The 7,843-nt window shown below is 36.9% G+C and overlaps 1 long non-coding RNA gene across 1 annotated transcript; it reads left to right on the plus strand.

The window, feature by feature from the left end:
* The first annotated feature begins 4,142 nt into the window (after window positions 1–4,142).
* Window positions 4,143–7,163, plus strand: LOC118479657. Its single transcript, XR_004859819.1, has 3 exons — window positions 4,143–4,300; window positions 5,401–5,899; window positions 6,967–7,163. It is a non-coding gene; the product is annotated as an uncharacterized LOC118479657 (long non-coding RNA).
* Window positions 7,164–7,843: the final 680 nt, after the last annotated feature.

Below are 7,843 nucleotides of genomic sequence, written 5' to 3' on the forward strand. Positions count from 1 at the left end.
GCGACCAAGGAACTTCAGACGCTTACCGTCAGTTGTCCAGCTCACCTAGGGACGAAGGCACCTCTTCACAGCCTACCCCCTCGGGGTATTCGGCTGATACCGAAGATGGGATATTCGTGTTCAAGGCACAATCTGAAGAGCCATCCCCCCCCCCCCAAGAAGAGATGATGGTTCAGTAGAGGAGCCCATGAACGTAGAAAAAGGATGAGAAAACTTCAGCACCAGCGGGCCTTAGCAGCGGCCAATAGAGAAATGAATGCTCAAACACAGGATATGATTAATAGGAGACTAGCAAATTTTCATATCTTAGCAATTACAGCTGCAGACCCGAATCTAGAGCAACTCATAGCACCCCAACCGTAAACACTGTTTCCCACACAACCAATAGAAATTGAAGCCAACCCAGAAAACCAAATCCCAATGCCTGCTTTTGACCCAGCTGAAATAGCTAGAATACCAGCACCCCATCCCTCAGACCCAGACTATGACCCCTGGTTTGACGACCATAGGGATTACCAACAACGCTACCCAATACCAGAAGAACCCATGCCAAATCTAGCAGCCTACCCAAACCTGGACCCCCTGGACCCATATTATGATAATGACCAATTCATCAGGGAAATCTTAGAGAACCCTTACCCACACGAAGAACCCATGCCACAGTTCCCAGACCCAATACCAGCCCCTGCACCACCAATGAGCACTGAAAATGTACAAGAACTCCGAACCTTTGGTGAGGAGATTTTAGAAGGAAGTGAGAGGATGGGGCAAATAGGTGAAAGGCTCGTCTGGAAATATAACGAGCGTAACATGGAATTTTGGATGAACCCATACCAGTAATAGTAGTATTAATAATAATAATAATAATAATAATAATAATAATAATAATATATAATATGTGTGTATGGTTGAAAAAAATAATAATAATATATAGTAGTAATAATAGATAATTAGCTACGAATGCATACTAGTATTGTGATTTTTTATTTCAGTTCCAGTTTGTACAAGACACATAATATATAAAATAGAGTAAAGGTCGCAATGACAACGATTTTGGATCAATATGCGTGTGATGTGATTGTTTGTATTGGATATTATCTTGTGATATTAATACGTGGTAAATGTTTAAAATTCAGATGGACAACGAAGTGAACCAGGAAAACCAGAATAACGATAACCAGAATAACAATAATAATGGAAACCAAGTGGATAACAGTGCCATCCAACACATAGTGGCACAAGGATTATAGACGCAATGTCATATATTATCAAAACGGTTAAGGAAGCGGATAATAAAAGTAATAATGGCAGTAAACAACCTACTGAACCAGAACACAGTGTAAACAATGGACCCATACTTCAAGTGCCCATTCCAAAAAGAAGAAGAACCATGTCTTATGCTGGATAGAAAAGACTGAGGCAGTCTTAAAAATAAGCAAGTGCGCGGAAGAGGATAAGATAATGTTTGCCTCCAATCTGTTTAAAAACTCAGCATTAGAATGGTGGAACACTATCCTCCAATCTAGGGGAAGTGACATGGTTTATAATATAGAATGGGAGGAATTTAAGAACATGGTAGAAAGAAAATTCTGTCCTCCCAATGAAAAGGAACAAATAGCAAATAAGTTCCTAAACCTTAGAATGACTGGAGTGGATAGTAAGGGTTACACCACTACATTCTTTGAATATGATAGAATAGTACCAACCCTTACATCCCTAGAACTAGTATTAATCTCCCGTTACATATGGGGATTAATCAGTGAGATTAGGCATGTAGTCAAGGCGGCTAGACCTCAAACTATAGAAGAAGCTGTAGAACTAGCAAATACCTTGACTGATGAGTTAGTACGTACACGAGAAGATGACCAGAGAAGGAACCTAGCTCAAAGGCACACCCAGGAATTCCGCTATGGAAATTCAAATCGTGGGAATAACATAGGTTCTACCTCTGCACCTTACTGTAAGGCCTGTAAGAAAAAAACATTCAGGAAGATGCTCCACCTACTGTAACTTCTGCAAGATACCAGGACACAATGAAGAAGATTGTAGGAAGAAACCTAGTAATGGAGTGTGCTTCAGCTGTGGAGAAAAAGGTCACATCAAGCCAAACTGTCCGAAACTAGCTTCAGCCACAAACAACAAGACTACTAAAAATGCTAGAGCATTTGTTCTGACCGCAGAAGAAGCAAAGATGATCCCGGATGTGATCGCTGGTACGTTTTTAGTTAATGATGTTTTTGCTAAAGTATTATTTGGCTCTGGTGCAAACCAAAGTTTTATTAATACTTCATTTTGCAAACTTCTCAATCAACCATTAACTAAACTCCCACAAGAATGTCTAGCAGAGACAACAAATATGGAAACCATTAAGATTACTGAAATCTTGCAGGGAGCAAGAATAGAGTTTTTAAATCAAAAGTTTATTGTAAACCTTTATCCAATGAATCTGGCAGGATTTGATGTTGTATTAGGAACGGATTGGTTAGTAGCCAATAAAGCCAATATTCTATGTGAACAAAAGTCAATCCAAGTAAATTCACCAAGGGGTGAACAGAACATAATTAAAGGAGATAAGCCGTCTAGATCCACAAAATTCATCTCTGTGATGAAAACAGCTAGTTATGTAAGAAAAGGATCATTAGTGTATTTGATTTCCATAATCATTAACACTAAAGGAAAAGAACTAAAGGAGATCCCAGTAGTATCTCAGTTTTCAGATGTGTTTCCAGAAGAATTACTAGGACTACCGCCAGACGAAGAAGTCGAATTCATAATCCACCTGCTACCAGGGACAACACCAATTGCCGAAGCACCTTACCGCTTGGCACCAGCAGAAATGCAAGAGTTAAAGAAACAGTTAGACGAACTGTTGGAGAAAGGATTCATACAGCCAAGTTCATCGCCATGGGGAGCACCGATTTTATTCGTTAAGAAGAAAGACGGGTCAATGCGTATGTGCATCGATTACCGTGAATTGAACAAGGTCACAATTAAAAATCGGTATCCATTACCAAGAATCGATGATTTGTTTGATTAGTTGCAAGGAGCTCGATTTTTCTCTAAAATCGATTTACGCTCAAGATATCATCAATTAAAGTTACAGGAAGAGGACATTCCTAAGACCGCATTTAGAACAAGGTATGGCCATTATGAATTTACTGTCATGCCATTTGGTTTAACCAATGCCCCAGCCGCATTTATGGACATGATGAACCGAATATGTAAGCCATATTTGGATAAATTCATAATTGTCTTTATAGATGATATTCTAATTTACTCTAAGAGTAAAGAGGAACATGCAGCGCATCTGCATGCACTCCTAAATTTACTGAGAAAAGAAAAGCTTTATGCAAAATTCTCGAAGTGTGAATTTTGGTTAGAAGAAGTGCAGTTTCTCGGACACCTAGTCAACCATGAAGGAATTCATGTGGATCCCACAAAGATTGAGGCAATTACTATATGGAAAACCCCTGAGTCACCAACCGAGGTTAGAAGCTTCCTGGGATTAGCGGGTTATTATAGAAGATTTATCCGAGATTTTTCTAGAATAGCCATTCCCTTAACAAAGTTAACCTGTAAGTCTGTTAAATTTGAATGGGGACCAAAACAAGAAGAATCCTTTAGAATTCTTAAGCAAAAATTAACCAACGCACCCATACTCGAATTACCAGAAGGGACAGAAGACTTTGTAGTCTATTGTGACGCTTCTAAGTTAGGTTATAGATGTGTGTTGATGCAACGCCAAAAGCTAATAGCTTATGTGTAACACCCCGAAAACGGGTTTGGTAATCAAACCACGTTAATACGAAAAGACGGGTAAAGTACCGTTAGTGGTGAAAATTTACCCGGTAAATATTAGGATTTAAGTAAATAAACCTAATATTAATTAAAAGGAGAATAAATGCTTTGAGAAAAGTAAGTTTATAAGAAGCCCGAGTTAACGGGACTTAAAATAAAATGGGTTATAACTCTCAAAACCCACTAAGTAACTAGGAATATCAACCTTGTTAATTATGTGCTTTGAAAACAATAAAGAAAACTTGGTTTATAATCCTTTTGATAACTCTAAAAACTTGAGGGACTAAAAGGGTTAAATGAGAAAATAGTTTTAATTTAATAAAAATCAAAACACCAAAACACACACTCATGTGTGTGTTCTGGTCGTGATTTACACATGAGCCACAAAGGATTCTTGATCAAAACCCTAAATCACAAGAAATTCAGCCAAATCAAGGGAAATCAAGCTAGGAAATTGGGGCTTTTAATAAATTAGTGATCACCAAGCCTAGGGGATCACAAGGTATGTCAAAATTCGTTGTTTGATTCTATTCAAAATTCTGGATGAACAATTATAATCCGAAATTAGTATTGCATGAGTGTTGTTTGGATGATATTGAAGTGAAATATTGTTTAGGAGTAAACCCTAGACAAGTATATATTGAAATCATCCCTAGCTCAAGTAAATTCAGATTTTTTTAATGCTAAATTCATGTATGAGATGTTTTTAGGGTTTTGACTGCTAAAAATTGGTGTTATGATGTCAAGAACATGCTTAAATTGAAAGCTGAATTCAAACAACTCCTGATCAGAATTTATAGCCGACTTGTATTGGCTGTAACCTGAATAAAACGTGACAAAAACATGTGTTTCTTGAGTCTAAAATGTAATTCCAGGAAATATCTTTAAAACCCCACTGGAATCGCATTTTTTCGACAAAAATTGAGCGTTTTATGAATTTTTCCGTATCAAAGGTTCAATCTGCGTTTTCTGGCAGAATTTGCAGCCCATTACGAATGACATAACTCAATTTAGGAATTGAGTTATGATCTCAAATTCTTACTGTAGATAGATTTAAGTGATTAGAAGAATTGCCAATTGGAATTTCATCGATCGGATAAACGAGGAATTATAAATGAATTTTTCCGTAAGCTGCAGTCAGAAGTGACGAATCTGATTGCAGCTTAGTAAATGAATTTTTACGAATTTTTGGTAAAGAGTTAGATCTTGAAATTTTAACAAAAGGTCTAACCCTCCGAGGGGTATGCCAGACAAAAAAAATCATAATTTTTGAAGGCTTGTAAACAGGTTAAACAAGTCACCAAAAACAGCCCATTTTCAGTGATATGAAACGTCTAAATGAAATCGCGGCCTACTAGTTGGTATGTAAAATTTGATTTCGTTAAGAGTTCGGATGAAATGTGCCTAAGTGAGTTCATTGAACCAAATGTGCATTTGAATATGTTGATAAGTCAATTGACTTTTAAAAAGTCAAACCGACCAATGATTAGATCGAATGATAATTTTGATATGGACGAATGATAAATTCGACATAAAACCGTAGGATGGAATAGTCATAAATGATTATGACTAATCTAACCACCTTACGAAATATGATGATAGTTTGACGCCTAACGAGCTAGATGGAAGCTTGTGGATGAAGCGGGTCAAATGGAGCAAGTACGGAAAGAAAAGCGTGGCATGGATGCAAGGTAAGTGAAACTTACACCTTTTGTAGAATATGTGTCTACTCTATAAGTTATAAATACAATAGAGATAGTATTCGAAATAAGGTTTTTGACCCAAAATGATACGGGTCGGAACCAAAAACAAATGGTAAAAACCATAGTTAATGGTGAAACGGGGTGGAACGGTAAATTAGTCACGAAAGGACTAAGATAAAATGAGTGTTTGACGGCTACTTTATAAGTAAGCCTAAACTAATAAAAAGGGTAAAACGGGTCAAATGGTAATATTGATACCATTTGACAATTAACGACTAATAAGTGTATGCCGAGTCTCATGCTCGCAGGATGAACGGCTCGGGAATTAGCGAAGCTATGAAATAGCAAATAAATGAAGACAAGGTATTACAATGGGTCAATATGTTGATCCGAGCCAGGTACGCATAATTATGTTGTGGTTAAAAGTGTTATTTTTGGTCAAATAATTAGTGAGAGACTTCGTCTTAAAAAAAGAGACTAGAATTGACCAAAAATCCCTTGATGGGTAAATCGGGTAAACGACCGTTAGAGTTTGTTTAGAAACGTGTTTATTGATTTTGAAACCCTTAGATACATATAAAAAGTATAGGCAAAAACGTTTGCAGGTCAAAGTAGACTAAGAAGTAAATTGTGGTTAAATGCTTAGATAGAAACAAATGAATCGGTGAATGTAAACACCTACGTAAACTCTAGGATGGGAGCGAAAACGTTAAGGTTTGACAAGCCCGGGATGGGTAAAATGATAGGAATTAACTAATTTCTTTTTAGAGCATGTAGTGAAATAATAATGCCAAACGGGTCGAATAATCACCTAAAGGACTTATGAGCCAACATTGGATAAATCAGATTTTTATGCAAACCAAGGTGATAAACGGGTCCGTAATTTAATTACGGACGCGTAAGAAAAAGAATCGTGTAAAACGGACATCTGGATTAAAAGTTATGGCCATTTGAAGTTTAATTTTTGTTAAAAAAAACTTGAGCTGGGCAGAACATGCAGGTCCAGAAACGGACCTGCTGGAAATTAGTTTCCCCCGCGCCACGCGACGGGATTCGGTAATTGGGGCGTGACACGCGACGATTGTCGCGACACGCGACAGAACAAGGGACTCCTCCCGCGTGTCGCGGGAGGCACGAATTGGAAAAATTTATTTTATTTTCATTTGTTGATAAAGGGACTTGATAAAACTAGTTATCTTAGTATCAAAACTAAGGGGCTGTTTGGTAGCCTCTGAATGGTCATTAAGAGGCTACCTCTTAATGGAACCATTAAGAATTTTACTAATGAGAAGGTAGAAGAATGTGACATGTAATGATTTACCATTCAGAGGTTACCTCTTAACCATTCAGACTTGAGGTTACCTCTTATTCATTCAGAGGTTTTAAACCATTAAGAGGTAGCATCTGAATGGTCATTAAGAGGCTACCAAACAGCCCCTAACATTGGTGTTGGTTTTGATTACAGGTAAACTTTAGTAAGCTTACGGATGAAGATCAAGCTTGTTGAAGGACCGAACACAATGCAGTTACAAGCTTCCGCACATAGTTTAGTCGTTATTTCTAAACGGCAAATTTTTACCAATCATGATGTAACGTTATAAAATTTAGAAAAGTTTTAATTAACTTGTATTATTAATTGATATGTAATCATAAGTACATGTTTATTTTCGTAAATTATACTAAAACATTAAAATAATAGCAAGGGTGTTACATTACGCCTTTAGACAACTTAAGAATCATGAAGAGAATTATTCAACCCATGATCTAGAATTAAGAGCCATAATTTTTGCCCTTAAAATTTGGAGACATTACCTTTATGGTAGTAAGTTTACCATTTTTACAGATCATAAGAGTTTAAGTTATGTTTTCGGGCAAAAGGAGTTGAATATGAGGCAAAGACGCTGGATGGAAATACTTAGTGATTACGATTGTAATATTCAGTATCATACAGGAAAGGCAAATGTAGTTGCCGATGCTTTAAGTCGAAAGTATCACGAAAAGCCAAAAAGAGTATGTTCTCTTAAGTTAAATCTACAAGTAGATTTAAGTGAACAGATTAGAAAAGCACAGGAATCAGTAATCAAGGATGATACTGAGAAATTGAAAGGAATGATTAAGGAATTAGAACAAGAAACAGATGGAATTTGGAGATTCCATAAGAAAAGGATGTGGATCCCTAAATTAGGAAACTTATGCCACCGTATATTAGAGGAAGCCCATAAGTCTAAGTATACGATACATCCTGGAAATGATAAGATATATCAAGATTTAAGAAAGAACTTTTGGTGGATAGGAATGAAAAAGGATATAGCAGCTTATGTTGCCAAGTGTCTAACTTGTTC

This window comes from Helianthus annuus, chromosome 6, assembly GCF_002127325.2.
Source record: "Helianthus annuus cultivar XRQ/B chromosome 6, HanXRQr2.0-SUNRISE, whole genome shotgun sequence".
NCBI classification, from domain to species: domain Eukaryota; kingdom Viridiplantae; phylum Streptophyta; class Magnoliopsida; order Asterales; family Asteraceae; genus Helianthus; species Helianthus annuus.